Source organism: Mustela nivalis, assembly GCF_964662115.1.
Source record: "Mustela nivalis genome assembly, chromosome: 1".
In the NCBI taxonomy this organism is placed as follows: Eukaryota; Metazoa; Chordata; class Mammalia; order Carnivora; family Mustelidae; genus Mustela; species Mustela nivalis.
This window is the reverse complement of record NC_139020.1, coordinates 185,995,863-186,014,482: the sequence shown is the minus strand read 5'-3', so window position 1 is coordinate 186,014,482 and position 18,620 is coordinate 185,995,863. Positions and strand designations below refer to the sequence as shown.

Genomic DNA, 18,620 nt, shown 5'->3' with positions numbered 1-18,620 from the left:
TAGTCTAAAACCAAATATATGGTGAAATGAATTCTTTATTGCAAATGCAAAACAGGCGATAGGTTAATCAGGTTTTGGTGACAAAGAATAAAGTCACACTTCCAATTAACTTTCATAAAACAAAAATCAGACCACTGCAATCTAACTCATTATTCCGCCTGCATTTCCACATGGTTGGGGGTCATGCATCTCTACACAAAGATGCTTGTATTGGACAGAAAATGATTGAAACCACACTTCATGATGGAATTTAATTAGCAACACAGATTAGTTACATAGAAATGTAACAAAGGCAATGCTTCCAGAAGAGCATCCATGGACACTTCAGAATTTCAGAAAACTTGCCCGAGAGATAAGCCTAAGGTTTTTATTTGGGGTTTGATAATTTGCTAAACCTGAAAACCTAGAAGGAGCCTAATTAAAGTCAAAGAGAAATAATCTCCCTTTTAAAAGTCTTATTAATTTGTTATTTTTGTACAGAGCTCTTTTCTCCCAAGTTCATATCATATATCACATTCAAAATTCAAATCTGTAAAGCTCTTATTTGTAAGATTTTTTTTTTCTTTCTCCTCTCTCTTTTTAAAATGTTTTCTCTGTTTTATTTTGTAAGGCATAACGTTTATTCTGAAACATATTTTATGAGCATACATCTTTTAAAGTGCAGATTTTTAGGGTATAGCTTGATTAATTTTACATAAGTGCAACTTTGGGGAAAGTGAAGAATTCTTTCTGTTATGATATGATATATTTAACTTCAGGGATTGACATACCGCAGTCTTCGGGTCAAATCCGCCAGCTGCCTGCTTTTGTAAATAAAGTTTTATTGGAACACAGACAATGATGCCCAATCTTTTGCATATTTCTGTGACTGCTTTTGCTACAGTGACAGAATTAAATAATCGCATCACAAGCTTCAGGGCCCACAAAGCCTAAAATATTTACCAAACCCTGATTTAACTCTTCATTTAAAACCTTGGTCATTTGAATATTCATGCATGCTTTTGTGGGTGTTCCTCCTCCAGAGAGCACCCTTGTTTTAAAACCTGGGTCCCTGGGCCCTGACAAGAAGGTACTTATGCTATGAAACATAAGGCAGTCACTTTGACAAGTCATCCAGTTGGCTGGCTTACACACTAGCAAGGGCAAAATGAGAAAAACAAGCTTTTTCTGTCCTTAACCATCTTCTGAACACTATGGGACTTTAACTATGTTTTCAAAAATTAGATCAGGAAACAATTGTATTGATACGGTCAAACCTAAATGAGAGAAGCAAACATAAATCTAATCCATCTCCACTGAATAAAGACACACCCACTGCGCTCATTATTAGCAAATACAAAGAACCAAGTCCTTCGCTGACCTTTCTTTTCCTCTAACAAATTTTAGGGGGGAAAAAAGAGCAGCCTAAACAAAAAGACACTCCTAAGAGTTTTAATAAGATACATGCATACTTATCTTTCTAGAGTATGGACAGATCAAAAACTTCTACTTATTCTCCAGAGCCTTCTGTATCAGTGGAAAATCACAACTATTTTCAAGCAATGAGTTAAAAAGCTTATTTTGGGATCATACAACTTTGAGTAAAACTCCAGATTTTGCTGCTGACTGCCTGTTTGACCTTGGAAATCTCGTTTAACTTCTCTCTTTCTCTTTTTTAGGCTCCTTATTAAAATGCGAGTAAAAATATCTAGTTTATAGGCTTATTATGAGGATTAAATATGATAATATATGTAAAGTACTAAGCTTAGTGCCTGGCATATAGTAAATGCTTCATATTTGGTAGGCATTAATGCTGCTCAAACTGGAGGTCAGAAGATAGATCATTTCCTGACACAGAATCACTCACTAGCTGGGCAGGAAAGAGAACTAGGTATTTTATGAATATTTTCAGAAAGGATTAAAACCCAAAAGGGTTAACAAACTTTAATCCATGCACTATACTCTATTACCCATGTGCCTGTTAACTGTAGGTCTGAGTTACCAAGGAAGCAAAGGATACACGCTGGAAGAAAGTAAATTCAGATCATTACCAGGGGGAGTCTGGGTTGGTGAAACATGTCAGAAGGATTGTAAAATACCTTTATTTGCAAAGCTGTGTTAGATGGTTTATAACAGTTTCCACCATTCAGTGAAAAGTGGAAAAGTAGAAAATACTATTTCATTTTTTTCTTTAGATATATTTTTTTTTATTTATTTGAGAGAGAAAGAGCAGGAAAGGGAGAGGAAGAGGAAGATAATCTCAAACTGACTCCCCATGGAGCGCAGAGCCCAACACAAGTCTCCATCCCATGACCTAAGCCAAAACCAAGAGTCGGATGCTCAACTAAATGAGCCACCCAGGTGCCCTGAAGATATTATTTCTGTATGTCTTTTTCTGAGAGTACACCTCTTTAACACCTGTGATTACAGTTTTGTGGTTCAACGCTTATGAGAAGAGTTTGAAAGAAAGAGCATATTTATGACACTATTTTGGCAACTAAAGGAAAAGACTGCTGAAATGTCTAGGGCAGTTTTGAAGGCTGCCTCCATCCCTACTCCCCTGTTCCTCAGAGGTAAGATAGTCACTCTCAATTTCAACTTTCCATAGCAGTTAGTCTCTCAATAACAGCAGGTGCAGGTAGATAGATAGAAATATCTGCCATGCATTCTAGGAAGGAGTGACAGAGAAGTAAGGATTTTCTGATGACCCCATCATGACAAATCATTGCTCTGGAAAAGCTGTTGCTCTGGGAAATTTAACATTGGCATCTGTCTTTGTGTCCCTTACATCTTAAATGCCCTCTCATTTCGCCCCTACAAACAGAGTAAAACATGTTCATGTGGTATACACATCTTGACTCCCTTCCATATCCAAAGAATGCTGAAATTAAAGTACAACTAGCAAGCAAATCAACTGAAAACCAGCAGCCCATCAAATAACTAATGATGGTTAGAAGCGGTGTGTGACTCTGCAAAGACAAGATTTAATTTATGCCCTTCTTCCTTCAATCTTGTGATGGGAGAGACAAGTTGAATGTGACTAGAAGGCAAGTTCATGGCTGGATATGTACTGTGAAGCTCAGGGGGAAATCCCCACTATAAAAGAGACTCTTAGTGGATTAGTATTAGTGGATTCAGATCTCAGATTGCAATGCCCGTTCCATTGCTGCACTTGGCCAAATCAGAAAAAAAGACCAATGACACACCTTTAGGGAATGTGAGCATTTAATCCCCAGAAGGCCATAAATGCCTTGCCTTTGCAATAAGTTAGTCAATATTTAGTTGAACATCTATTTTGTGCCAAGCATTGTGCCAAGTGTTGGCCCTGTAGTGGGGAATACAATGGACACAGTCCTTGCTCTTGAAGAGATAGTCGGGTAGTCAGTAGAAGAAAGAGTAAGTATGCAAGGTAATTTCAGATTGTATGAAGTTCTGTGATGGTAATAAACAAGGCACTGTTACAAAAAAAAAAAAAAAAACCCAACAAGGAAAAGTCTATTTTAGGCAGAATGATGAGGGAAAGTCTCTTTAAAAAAGATTAATTTAAATTGATACTTGAAGGAGTCCCTCATATGAAGAACCCTGGGATGGGGGAAGAACACTTGTGGCTGAAACCCTAGGCTGACAACCCAGTGAGTCACATCCTGTTATAGTCTCTTCCCCTTGAGTGTGGGTAGAACCTGTGACTTTCTTCTAATCAATAGCACATAATAAGAGTGAAGAGATTTTGCAGATGTGATTAAAGTTGTTAGTCAATTGACTTTAAAAGAAAAGAGTGATTATCTTAGGCGGACTTAATTTACTCAGATGAACCTTTTATTTTTTTAATAGGACATTTTATTTCATTAATTTTTTTTATTTAAAGTGATCTCTAAGTTTATTTAAAGAAACCCAACAGGGCGCTCCAGCTCCTGACTCCGGGATCAAGAGGGATACGCTCCACCCACTAAGCCAGTCAACCATCTACCAACACCCCCTCCCGATAATCCTTTTAAAAGAGGGTCTAAGGGCACAGGGGTGGTCCTTCAGTTAAGTGTCTGTCTTTGGCTCAGGTCAGATCCTGGAAACCTGGGACCAAGCCCCATCTCAGGCTCCCTGCTCAGCCAGGAGTCTGCAGCTGCTTCTCTCTCTGCCCCTCCCTACCCCTCATGTACTCTCTGTCTCAAATAAGTAAAATCTTTAAAAAATGGTCTAGAAATCAGAGACTTGAAGCACCAGAGACTTCCTGTCTCTCTGTTGCTGACTTTGAGGAATCCTACAATTGCAAGGATGTGAGTTGTACCAACAAGAGGAATCTTGGAAGCAGATCCTTACCTGTTGACCCTACAGATGAGAACAAGACCAGTCAGAACCATAATTCAAGCCTCTGAGTCCCTAGCAAACAACCCAACTAAATCTTGCCTGGGCTTCTGACCTACAAAAACTGTGAGATCATAAATGGGTACTCTCTTTAGCCACAACAGTTACAGTAATTAGTTATACAGTGATGCAATGGAAGCAAATACAATATTCTAAGTAGGGTAACACCTATAAAGTCATTGGGAGGTGTGTTTAGTGAGCAATGGGGAAGGTAGTCAGGAGCCAGGATCCATTCTGTGACAAAGTAGGAAAGTTTAGGACTTACCCCAGCATCTGACATGCCATGTCTAGCACACAGCAGGTGTCTCAAACATCCATTGAATGAATGAATGAATGAATGAATGGATAGATGATGAAAGTATGTCACTAAGTAACTGTGTTAAGTACTAGACTGCCATTGTCACCCCCCTCCTCAGATTTCAAAGGTTTTCTTCAACAGATACTTACTGAAAGACCATTATGTATAAAGAAGCATACTGGTGGTAGAAAGCCAAGAAACAGATTAAGAACTAGAACCTGGCCCACGAAGCAAATACTCAGCTAACAGAACTACTCGAATCTTCTGGATTAGGAAAAAGCTATGTACTTAACGTAGAGATTAAAGACTCCATAATGAGGTATGGATAAAACCCAGTAATCTGGGTCACAGCTGAAAGCTTGATAATTTGAGGTTTCTCTGTGGTGTCTAATAAACTATCTGAAAAGCTGCCAAGTGCTAATCAGTCTAAGGGAAATGACTCTTTAATAAGATAACCACACCATCAAAGGCCATATTGATGATGGTTTGGAGGAAAAGAAATGAAATGCTAAGAAAATCAGTAGTTGAGCAATGATGGAGAATTCAATATTGAAATGCAAAGGTATTTGTAGATTGGGAAATTATATTCTCTGTACTTCTAATCAACCCTTCCAGGTTATGTGAACAAATCCCCGGAAAGTCAGAGAAGATAAATGAAGACAGCACTGTCATCTTCTGTTACTTGGAGAATACATGCTATCCCTGCTGGCCATGACGCACAGTGATGGCTGAGGGGATGCTAAAGTCATACTGCAGGTCCTTCCAGGAGCTATGGGTATCATCAGTGACAGCCCGACCAGAAATACCTTCCTGCAAGGGCAGAACTGAAGCATGAGAAACAACTGGCTTCCTTAATTCATATACCCCATGCCTGCTTACAAATTAGCTGGGTTCCTCAGGGAGAATTTATTTGCATTTAAAAATATACAAACACATAGGGGTGCCTGGGTGGTTCAGTCCTTAGGTGTCTGTCTTCAGCTCAGGTCATGATCGCAGGGTCCTGGGTTCGAGCCCCACAGGAAGCCTGCTCCTCCTTCTCCCATTCCCTCTGCTTGTGTTCCCTCTCTCACTGTGTTTCTCTCTGTCAAATAAATAAAATCTTTAAAAAAATATGAACATATAGACTTCCCTCTTTTTAAAATACCCCTCAGAAGTGTTTTTTAAGGGAAAATGATCACATGTTTTAGAATGAAGCAATTAAGGATAACTCATACAGTGAAGCAGAGGGGTGGGTAGGAAGTAGCAGACATCTGGTACAACTGGGCAGCAAATCAACTCCAGATTTGGAGGCCACTGAAGAGGAAGGGGGAGAACATGTGCTTTACATTTTTTAAACTTTTTAAAATGCCACATCACTACCACTACTACCACCATCTTGGCATTTTATGAAGACTGAAAGCAGGTCTTAGTCTCATTTCTCATAAGATGCAGCCCATTCTCAAAGATGTTCCTATGCTTTTTGAGTTGGGTTTCGAATTCAACGCAAATGCTCAAATAGGGACACAACTGACGGCTTCCTCTTAAGAGTCTAGGACAATAAAAACACTACATTTCATAATACAAGCTTCCAGTTATTTTGCATTGATTATTATGTGGATGATGAGCAAACCCTTCCATGAGATGGAGTCCTGCCTTCCTAAATAAACAAAATAGACTTAAAAAATTCACACGCAAATATGGAAACCTTTCCTAAGTCTCTTTGTGCATGTGTGTGTTCTGTGTTTTGATAGACATGGTTCATGTTACAACAGACAACTGATATATCACTGATCTAATCTCTCCTTGGTAAACGTCATTTCTCATTTGAGACGAAAACTGCACTTGCTGGCAGAACCTCATAAAGAGAGATCATGCGAACCTTCAGAAAGCACTACCGGAAATCAGATTCCAGCTTCCACTAGGATGTGACACGCATAAGAAGATAACACTGCGAGCACTTCTGATTTGGGAAGCATCTAGGAATTGCTTTGTCTCATAAGGAGAAGATCCAGAAAAATACAAAACAAAACAAGAAACAACTGAAGCAGAGCATGCTACAAAAGGAAGCCATAGCATTTTCAGTTCTGTATCTTTGCCCCTGTGCATTGACAGAGTTCAGCAGAGCTGAGGGTAATCTGTGAGAAAGTGAGTGAGTGAATCTGTAATTTCTGAAACCTGATTGCAGGGTGTGGGAAGTGGACACTTCATGGAAAGCCGTTCTGGTCAGTCTGAGGCTATTTTCAGGGATGGCGTCAGAGAGCACCATGCCTCCAGGCTCAGCATATCAGGGCATGGTCGCCCCAGCCAGGCCTCCCACGTCACCGGTGGTATGAGAAGACATAAGAGCACCAACGGATGAGGACTATTTTATGGTTTGCTTCAACGCGTCTTGTTTAAAAAAAAAAAAAAAAACAAACTAGAACATATAAGCTGCGATTTTGAATATATTACTTCTAAAGATAAGGATAGGTTAAAAAGTGAATTAAGAATTGGTTTAATTAGAAATATTAAGTAGTCATTCAGGCAGTACTTGGAAATGGCAAAAATCATGAAGGCAATATATTAATGGCCGAAGTCTAGAAAAGAACACAGAAGATAATTTTCTCCCTATCCTAAGTTTTTAAAAGCTTCTTTGTTGAGATTTTTTGCCTGCTGTTCCTTTTGACAAAACACCTATATGCTTAGGGCAGAAAATCTGGAATCCTAGAAAGGCAGAAATGAAAACGTTAAAATCAACCATAATGCTATCTCTGAAGATACACACGGTTAAGATTTTGCCTCTTGCCCCTCAAGTACTTTTTCCATAAAAACGAGAGTATGCCTTTCTGTTGCTTCATTGCTTGGTTTTCCACTTAGCAATATCTTCTGTACATTTTCTTATGTGGTAAGATTTCTTCTTCAACAACTGTTTTCTTGCCTGAAGAGTATTGTCTCACATGCTCAACCCAAAATCTAATAGATTAATATCTTACTATTGGGAATTCCAGTTGCTTCTATTTTTCCACTGTCATATGGAATGCTGTAGTGAACATATTTGGGCTTCATACTCTTGTACACATCTCTGAGTATTTACTCCCAACAAACTGCTAGAGGTAAAACCACAAGGTTGAAAGGTTTCCCTACTATAGAGTTGTCGTAATGTAAATTAACAGATTAATCCACAGAAAGTTTATAATAACCAATTATTCCAACAGTAAGTTATGAGAATACCCGTATCTGTAACATTCAGCAATGTATCATCAATTATCAATGTTAACTTAAAATAATGCTTTCGTTGTTTACCAATATACTTATACAACTCAGATTACTGAACGCTTGGAATTTAAAAATCATAATGTGTTTAGAATTCATTTGTATTTTTTCTTTTGTGAATTACTTGCATATGCTCTTTGTTCTAATTTCTACTGATGTGAGCCAAGAAGAAAAAGGCAAGCTTGGTGTCTGAAAGGAGTATGGAACATAATACTACATGTCCTAAGTAATGTAGCCCCAAGATTTTTTGCCCCAAGTACTTTCCTATACTTCACTTTTTAGCTAGGGGGACAATTATTATTCTTCGGGGAGAGGACGTTATTCTTTTGTAATGTAAAAGAATTTTAATCTAAATGGAACTGGAGGATATAAAATGGGAAGTGTCATGCATGTACCCATGGGAAAACAAAATTCAAGGACTGGGAGAAGATTTCTTATAAATGCCTTATTTATAGAAACCTGATAATCTTGGAATTTTCTTAAATGTTAGGGAGTTGGTCAGGGGTTGCTTCATATCAGCCTTGGGAAGTTTTGCTTACAGCTTCCAGAGGCATGAAAAGGAAATGACCTAGGTCAGGTTGGTCTCATGAAATAAGATAAATTGATCTCTGTATGACGGGACTGGTTTTGTCTCTTTGAGAAGTTTTCAAAGCTGGTCTCCTTTTGTTTTTAATTTTAACAGGTTTCTAACTAGATACTCTCCTCTTTACATTCCCTGCCCATAAATACAGCCTACCTCAAACTCTCAGTGGACTTGCCTATAGTTTGTTACAATTGCAATTCCTGAATTGCAATTCTTCTGCTGTTTCCAAATAAACTTTTGACAATTTTGAACTTGCCTCAGTTTACCCCTTTATTTAGGATGACATTCCTTGATGTCAGAAGTGACATCAGAAGGGATGACCCTTGAAGAATGACAACCATCATAATGAAGCAAGGCACCACACCAAGCCCATTGAGCTCACTGCTTCCGTGAGTCGCCATCTACTTTCAGTTCGGTGTGTCTCCTTTTAGATTCTGAGCTCCCTCCCTTTGGTTGAGCCTTTTGATTCAAGCTCTGTTGAAAGTCCTTTTTGATGACTATTTTATCGTTTGCTTTCTTATTGGATGGACACTAGAATTTTGGCATAATTTCCTTAAATGTTTCTGAGGAAAAAAAATAAATAAGTTAATATTGGTGAGCATGGATAGAGCAAATAAATGATACATGAATACTCAGCACCTTCTTAAGAGAGACCAGTCCCCCAAGCACGAGCCTCACCTGCCTGGGTAAGTTGCTCACAGAGGGCCAGACTGAACTGTCAACTGCAAGATAATTTTATGCAACAAGGGACATGTGGTCACCAGTCGGAAAAGTAGAGCAAAGGGTGTCCACCAGGGATAAGAAAAGTATCTTATGAAAGGCACACTGTAAAATAAAATACAATTTCCAACCCTGAAAGCACATCCATCAGGCTGCTTGGTAATTTTTCTTTTACTCTCAGGAAAACCTCTAAAATGTGAAATCCCAAGCATGTGAATGTCCCAAGGGTGGCCTTTCCTCTGGGCTCCCAGCTGGTTTTATGTTATAAAATTATGGTCTCTTCTCATGTGTATTTTTGACTAAATGGACCACCTTACTAATGATAATTTAGAATTTCAATGGCCATTATGGGGAACTTTCAGTCTCCCCACGCTTGTTTTTCTCTGGACTGAATTAGAAGGCCATGGCAATAGAACAAACAATCTGAATGGGAGAGCTATTTTAATTGGCACCTGGAGGCTTCTAGAAGTATTTAGGATTCTACAACTGCCTTTTCACAAAATACTATTTTTAAGTGAACTGAAACAAATAAGCAATGAGAAGAGATAGAGCAGCATCTGAAGTCTTCCCCTCTAAGCATCAGGGAGCTCTCCCCGAACCCCATTGCTCCAGCTCTGCTCTACCCACCTTTGCCCTCTTTTAACCCCTTCCTTTATCCCAAATCCCCTTCTTCTCTAGTGCTGAAACCTTGCCAACTGAGCCTGTTCAAACTCTCTGACAATCCTGCTAAATTATTAATTTCTTATGTCCCATGGACTAAAGCTGAACTTAGAGCTACAGTAAAAGATTTTCCCGAGGTAACTGAGGATCCTCACAGATTTGCTGAATAATTCAATACTGTTACTCAAAATGATCAACCTGGCTTCTCTAACCTTTATCAATTAGTCTATATGTTTGTTGGAGAAGGTCAAACCAAGCACCAGATGAAAGGTGCTAATTGAGAAAACACTAAATAATCTTTAGAATTCCAAGTAAGTCAAGTGCCAGCTCTTTTATATGACCAAACCTGTGCCAGAGCCAAAAGGCTGCATCTGGCCATTCTGAGGGCTTTCCTTAAACCAGTAAACTGCAACAAATTCAGGCATGCACCCCAAAGTCTGATGAATCTGTTCATGATTAGTATGGCAAATTCCAAACTTTTTTAAAGAAAAGTCTGAACTCCCTATAGATATTCAATCCCTCAGGGTGGCCTTTAATTCAATGTTTATAAGTGATTTTTTTTTTTAATGATTTTTTCTTTATTTATCTGACAGAGATCACAAGTAGGCAAAGAGGCAGGCAGAGAGAGAGGAGGAAGCAGGCTCCCTGCAGAGCAGAAAGCCCGATGTGGGGCTCGATCCCAGGACCCTGAGATCATGACCTGAGCCGAAGGCAGAGGCTTAACCCACTGAGCCACCCAGGTGCCCCATAAGTGATTTAAACAGAGATTTAACTCTGTTAGTCAAGAGAAACCACATAGAATGAGAAACAATGCCCATCCTAATGTTGATCTTATCAGTCTAACTAATCAGTTAGCCCTAGAAGATGATTCTAAAAGAAGGGCAACTAGGGGCGCCGGGGTGGCTCAGTGGGTTAAAGCCTCTGCCTTCGGCTCAGGTCATGATCCCAGAGTCCTGGGATCGAGCCCCGCATCGGGCTCTTTGCTCTCAGCAGGGAGCCTGCTTCCTTCCCTCTCTCTCTGCCTGCCTCTCTGCCTACTTGTAATCTCTGTCTGTCAAATAAAATAAATAAAATTAAAAAAAAAAAGAAGGGCAACTAAAACTTAAATCTCCAACTTCAACAGATGAGATCTCCCAAAGCAGACTCTCTCTGCTAGACTCTGTCATTATCACAGAAAACCCACCCATCAGAGAAAGGACTGTTAAACATAAAAAAGATTCAGATAACAGCTTTCCAAGAACCAAGGATCAGACTCATCCCAGTGACGGGCCTCCAAGAAAACACTGGGACTGCTTCTCATTCTACCATTAAAGAGACTAGAGGAAACTACTCTCCAGATTGGGGATGAACCCCCCATAATATTAATGGACACAAGAGCTACAGCATCCATGCTCAACCCCATTACAATTAAATAGTTCCCCCCTTGGAGTAATAGATTTATTCAATTAATGGGACCTCAAATAAGCCATAGTGTGTTCCTTTTTCTAAATGTATACATTTTTCCTTGGGACATTTGCAAGACAAACTTCTGTTTCTCCTCAGTGAATCAGCTCCTAGACACTTATTAGGACAAGGTTTCCTGGAAAAGTATTGTATTGCCATTTCCTTTCCTTGAAAGGGAGAACAAAACTCTTGAGTCAATATCCCCTGAACTTAAATCCCTTGAATTTAATCTCCAAGAAAACCCAAACCCTTTTTCTTTTGCAAGTACTTTACAAATCAGGGAAGATCAAACTTCAGACTTATCCCCATTATTAGGTTTAGTATCCCCTGCTCTATGTGTAAAATCTGGCAAGGACATATGCAAAATTCATAGTGTCCAAAGTTAAGATCCAAATTGATCCTGTGAAACCTCTGCCCAGAATCAACCAATATCCCCATGAACAAAGAAGCTCTATAGGGCATAATATCTATCACAGAAGACTACAAAGCACAGGGATTTATTGTCCTCTTGTACCAACCCTAATCTTCCTATTTTAGCTATAAGAAAACCTCATGGTTAAGAATGGAAATTTGTCCAAGATCTCTGAGTGATAAATAACATTGTTATTCCTCACCATTCTGTTGTTTCTAATCCCCAGAGTTACTGGCATCTATCCCCACAAAAAGCAAATTCTTCACCAGAATCAATTTATAGGGTGCATTTTTTAGTATTCCAGTTTATAAGGCTAACCAATATCTTTGGCCTTTACCTGGTAAGGACAACAATATACTTGGATAGTAATGCCTCAAGATTTCACTGAAAGTCCCTACTTCTCAAATATTTTAAAAACTGTCCTAGTTGATATGAAATTTCCTAAATGCTACACCTTACCACAACATGTAGATGACTTACTTCTTGGCTCACTCTCCTAAACATCCTCACAAGAAGACAGTATTCATTGTTAAAACTCTTAGCAATTAAGGGACATAACATCTCAAAGGAAAAGTTGCAATTTGTACAAACCCAATCCGATATTTAGGACACTTAATCTCAGAACAAAGGTTGCACCTAGAGCCTGACAGGCTTCATGGCATCTTGAGCTTCCCAAAGCCTAAAACCAAATGTCAATTACAGGTTTTCTTGGGATATCTGGTGATTGTTGGAATCAGATTCTAAACTTGTCCATTAATGACCTAGCCCCTAAGTCTTATTAAAGACCAAGACCCCATTATCTGGGAAAACCAAGCTGACATGGCTTTTAAAACTTCGAAGGAAAACAATAAATCTACTTACCCTGGGAAATCCAAACTATCAGCTATACTTTTTCTTTTTTGCATCTATAAAAGAAGGAAATGCCCTCAAAATATTTAGCCCAAAATACAGGGGCTACTACCAACCTTTGGGTTATCAGAGCCAACAATCAGATCTCATGGCCTAAGGTTGCTTACCCCTGATGCCCTGAGGCTGTCCCTGCCACTGCCTTTCTAGTAAAGAACACTGAAGAAATTGTCATGGGATCGTCTTTGACCGTCTTTGCACCTCATGCTGTCGAAGCTCTCTTAAACTCATTTCATATCCAACACCTTTCAGCAATCCATTTTACTTCTTTTTTTTTTTTTTAAGATTTTATTTATTTATTTGACAAAGAGAGATCACAAGTAGGCAGAGAGGCAGGCAGAGAGAGAGAGGGAAGCAGGCTCCCTGCTGAGCAGAGAGCCCGATGCAGGGCTTGATCCCAGGACCCTGAGATCATGACCTGAGCCGAAGGCAGCAGCTTAACTCACAGCCACCCAGGTGCCCAAGCCATCTTACTTCTTGTGAAATTCTCTTACTAATTACCTCTCATATCACCCTCATTCATTGTAATAATTTCAACAGTGTTACCCTTCTTTCTTCTTCCATGAAAGAAACCCCTTATGACTGTTTAACTTTGATGGATCATATATTAACCCCTCATGATGAGTTATAAGAAGCCCCCTAGACGAATGTTGATTTCTCATGATTCACCGATGGCTCTTACTTGAAAAATGAAAATGGTAAATGTTGTGCTGGATACTGTAATATCAATTCCTTCTGAAGTCAGTGACATTGCACCCTTCCTTTTGGCCACTTTAGCCCAACAAGCCAAATTATATGCCCTTATTTAAGCATATATTCTTGCTAAAGGTAAAACCACAAACATCTATGCTGATAGTCGATATACCTTTGCAGTAGCTCATGATTTTGGAATGCTTTGGAAATGAGGTTTCCTTACTTCCAGGTTTCCTTAAAATGGCCCTTATGTCCAAACTTTGCTATATGTTATGCTCTTGCCAGCAACTCTAGCTAGTATTAAAATCTCTAAGCTTCCCAGGAAGCCAAAGGAAACTACCTCACTGATATCTCCACCAAAAAATGCTGCTTTTGGGGACTCATAGACTAAACCTGTCATGGTCCAGAAAACTACATCCCCTGGTGATGACCTAAGAGAAATAAGCAGGAAAACACAACAACTGACCTCTGAATAGGAAAAACAAAAATAGGGATCTAAAGGCTGTTGATATCATGAAGAAAAGAAACTCTGATTCAGACCAAATAACAAACCATTCCTACCAGAAAATCTAAAATTTCCATTATTAACCACCATACATGAATTAAATCATCGGTCAACGGATAAAATAACATTCATAGATCAATACTGGTGGAGAAACATTGGCAAGGCCACAGAAAGCACCTTTCTTGATTGCTTCTATCCTAAATGTAATCCAGGGAAGTCTACCCATACTTCCCCCAAGATTTTAATTTACCCAATGAACCATTTGAGGTCTGGCAAATAGATTTCATACAATTGCCCTACCTCATGGATCTAAGTACGTTCTGGTAATGGTGTGCATATTTCCACATTACACTGAAGCTTTCCCATGTACACAGATGACTACCTCTTCTGTAGCTGAAGTTCTATTAGAAAAGACTATTCCCGGGGCGCCTGGGTGGCTCAGTGGATTAAGCCGCTGCCTTCGGCTCAGGTCATGATCTCAGTGTCCTGGGATCAAGCCCCGCATGGGGCTCTTTGTTCAGCGGGAGCCTGCTTCTCTCTCTCTCTCTGCCTGACTCTCTGCCTACTTGTGATTTCTCTCTCTGTCAAATAAATAAATAAAATCTTAAAAAAAAAAAAAAAAGACTATTCCCACTTGTAGACCCCCCCTTGAAGTTCATAGTGATTGGAGAACTCACTTTGCTGGTCAAAGACCTTGACAAGCTATTTTGTTTGTCCAATTATGTAGCACTTTCATTGTGCTTAGCAATGAAATGACCAGTCTTTAGGACTGGTCAAATGTACAAATAGATTTATTAAGACTTAGCTAAATTAGTTGCAATCCTCAAAGTACTCTAGCCAAAAGCACTACCACTGGTTCTTCTAAATCTTAGACTTACTACCATTGGCACACATAAACATTTTTGCCTTTTTAAATAATTATAGGATGGTTGATACCCTTAGGCCTCACTTTTTTTTTGCCCCACAACTAACAAAGGGGGATATACTTCAGTTTGCAAGGGCCTGATCAAGTCCATAAAAAATAATCACACTCTGATAGAACAATCTTTCCCTAGTGCACTCTCGGGAGATGAAGACATCCAACATCACATCCTAGAGCCTGAAGAGTTCATCTGTTGGAAAGGACATCTCCAAAAAGACTTGCTTCAACCTTGCTGGAAAGGCTCCTCCCAGGTATTGTTAACCCACTCCTGTGCCAAATTCAAGGAACAGACTCCTGGATCCCGGTGTCACATATAAACAAAGTCTCCAAAACCTGAATGGACTATACACCAAATGGTGACCTGAAACAGAAAATTTCTAGGGACTGAATCACCTGATGTCTAAAATAGACAACTTGGGTAAGTTGTCAATTTTAACAACTTACCCAGGTCTGCATAAATTTCCTTCTTTTTCCTCCCTTGTCTCCTATATTTAGTTAAATCGTCATTCATGTTTTCAGTTATGCTTTCCCTAGTTTTCCTACCATTCTTTACTTTAGCTTTAACACATCCTTTTATCCCTCCCTTAATAAAAAAACTCTCTGATTCTGCTAAACTTACTGATTGTCAGATTTGTGCATGAGCAAATGGTATTCCTGATGAATCTGAATTGTTGGTCTGGCCACCATCTTTAAAAGGATGGCAAAAACTATCTGGTAAGGATGTAGGATTTTCCTTTGATACCTTGGAAATCATACACTTCCTCCATTTCAGAAGACTGGCATGAAATAATATGGCTTTCCTTTGGACACTCCATACTCATAATTGGATACCCCCTCACTCAGCTCTGGACTCTTACCCAAAATTTTTGTTATGTTTCAGAAACATAATGATGGGAACGGCAAAACTCTAATATTTGTTACTATACCATTTTATATAGTCCAGGTGAATGTGAATTCACTCCCTGTTGGAATCCAGAAGACTATATCACTGCCTCCATTAATGTATCTTTACGGTGGGGCAATGAAAACTAGTAATACTGGAAAATTGGAAGCTAATGGGCTCCCACTCAATGGTATTTCATTGGGATTTAACAAAAAATCTGGGGAATGGTGGAAACTTAATTCAACTTACTTTTGCAGTAGAAATTCTCTAATTCTCCACCAAAAATCTTCCTTACACTAGATCAGCTCTCTTGTTACTTCAGATCTACAGAAATTTAAAGTACTCACATAATCATTCCCACAATGTTAATAAATCAGATTATGATTATAAGGATTATATTTCTGATCATGAGATACCCTCTTTTATTCCCGGGAAAAATATCTGGGCAAAGAGACCCAACTGTGCCTTAAAAGGCATTGGGTATTTCTTTTTACATGGAAGAAACACAAACTCTACATTTCCTCTTAATTGGAAAGGATGTTTTGGGATCACTGGCCTCAGCTCTGACACCGAAATTAGAAAACCTCTTCCCTCCACTGCTTATATACCTAACCTGGTACCCTCTATCAGCTTAGAAGGGTGTGTCAGAACTGGGAAGGTTATGATTTTGGATGGATGCCTACATATAACCCTACAGTAGATAGAAAGGGTTTGGGGCAGGCTTTCACCAGAACCTTTTTTGTTTGAGTTGGAGTAGCAGGCCTTGAAAAAGCAACTCACAATCTATCTATAGTTATGTTTACCAATTTCAATACTTCTAGCTGAGCTTTGGAATATCAACAAACTCAAATAGACAGCCTTGCTGAAGTAGTCCTACAAAAACTGCAGAGACCTTAACCTCCTCACTGCTTAGCAGAGGCAAACCTATGCCCTACTTGGAGAAGAACTTCATTTTTATGTCAGTAAGTCAAGGAAAATAATACAAGAACTAAAAATAATGAAGGACAACATCAATTTGCTAGCCGAAGTTGGCCAAGATCCTGGAACTTGGGGCATTTTGAACTACTAAATATAGGCAAGTGGGGAAGCTGGTTGAGAAGTGCATTTCAATCAATAGCTATCACTGGGCATTTGATCCTCAGTTTAATCTTTTTAATTAAATTTCTACTGTTTGGTATTAGTAAACAAATGCCTTATTCCCAAATGTATGTACAAAATAAAATTCTTTTCCTTTCAAAGGCTTTTCCTGGAATTCAATTGACAAGTAGAAACTAAACTATCTACTTTAGAGGGATATAGCCGAGATGCCTCATTTTTCAATCCTGTTGTTCAACTAAGGCAAGTGAAAACTCTGTATCATTTACCTTCTCCATGGGACAAGACACCTGGGGATGGTCCTCCTGAGCTTAATGGGAAAAGACACCCGAGGACTATCCTCCTAAGCTCCAGGGGCCATAGAATACAATCAACCTGCAATCCAATTAAACTTTTTTTAAAAAATTAGCAAACAACATCTGGATGACATAATTGATCAGAGGTGTTTTCTGAAAAAGATCTTGAAAAATATATGTTTATAAAAAATAAAAAATTATATATATATATAAAAAAAAAGATCTTGATCAAAAAGGGGAAATGTGAACGAATTTCAATCTAAAATGAAACCAGAGCACATAAAATGGAAAATCTCATGCATGCATCCTTAGGAAAACAAAACTTCAGGACTGAAAGGCTGATTTAAATAGAGCCTACTCCAAGCTTTTAACAGACTCACCTGTAGCTTGCTATAATTTGCATGTCTGGAATTGTCATTCCTCTGCTATTTCCAAATAAACTCATCTTTTTGACAACTCTGAGCTTGCCTCAGTTTACCTCTTTATTTAGGTCAACAAGAGTATTGTATGTTTTTTCTAACTCATGGAAAACATATTGAGGTTAGGAGTCTAAATAATTCTTTTTTAGAGGAAAGCATTGCCTGCCACTTAACCCTATTTAGCAATTTAAAAACAGTAAGATGAGAAATGGCATAGCAATGCATTCATTCCAATAATGCTGCTGTTTGTAAGAAGAAAAATTAATCTCTGGAATCATTTTGTGGCTAGCAGGTTTAGGAACACTTAACTAGCTCTGTGATTTTGAACGTTACTCATAACCCAGGCAGGTGATGTGACAACCCATATTCTTGTAGTAGAGAAGGTGGTTCTGGAGATAGGTGGGAATCCCACATGCTCACCCCAATCTAAAAGCGCCATGTGGATGTAGTAGTATTTTAAATAAAAAGAAAATTTAAATTTAATTTCACATTGAGATTTATCTGGTCATTTCAAAATATTTCTTGACCCATCAAAGAAAACATCTACCTTTGGGTTGGCTGAGAAGAAAATAAGATGTAAGAAATTTCTTTGAATGTTATGTCTATATTGTATTATGAAATGATAAACAGATTCCTACCTAGTAAAACATCCAGAAATTTCCTGAGGTATCATGGTTGATACCAAGATCCCCTCTACCAATTACAATAAACTGTCATCATCCATTTATTAACTCAATAGGCAATTCCTGAGCACCTGGTATGTGCCAAGAATTGTTTCATGCCACTGTTTTATGGAAATATTAACAAATAAGGCAAAAGATGAGTCACTACCTTCACAGGGCTAACATTCTAATGAAGGGACAGGAGTGGAGCATGAGACAGATGATAAACAGGTAAAACAGATGAAGGAGGAATGGAAAATAGTGGTAAAAACTGTGATAAAAATAGGACAAAGGGTGGGATATGTTGTGACTCTGCAAGAAAGAACTTTCGATTGATTCTTCTTCTACCCACTTAAGAAGTGGGTTGCATCACCATCCATGTTGTCGCAAATGGCAAGATTTCATTTCTTTTGATGGCTACATAGTATTCCATTGTGTATATATACCACATCTTCTTGATCCATTCATCTGTTGATGGACATCTAGGTTCTTTCCATAGTTTGGCTATTGTGGACATTGCTGCTATAAACATTCGGGTGCACGTGCCCCTTTGG

The 18,620-nt window shown here is 38.7% G+C and overlaps 1 protein-coding gene across 20 annotated transcripts in view; it reads right to left on the bottom strand.

Moving 5' to 3' along the window:
• Positions 1-18,620, bottom strand: part of CADPS (calcium dependent secretion activator) — a 469,696-nt gene that overhangs the window by 327,166 nt on the left and 123,910 nt on the right. The window lies entirely within an intron of this gene.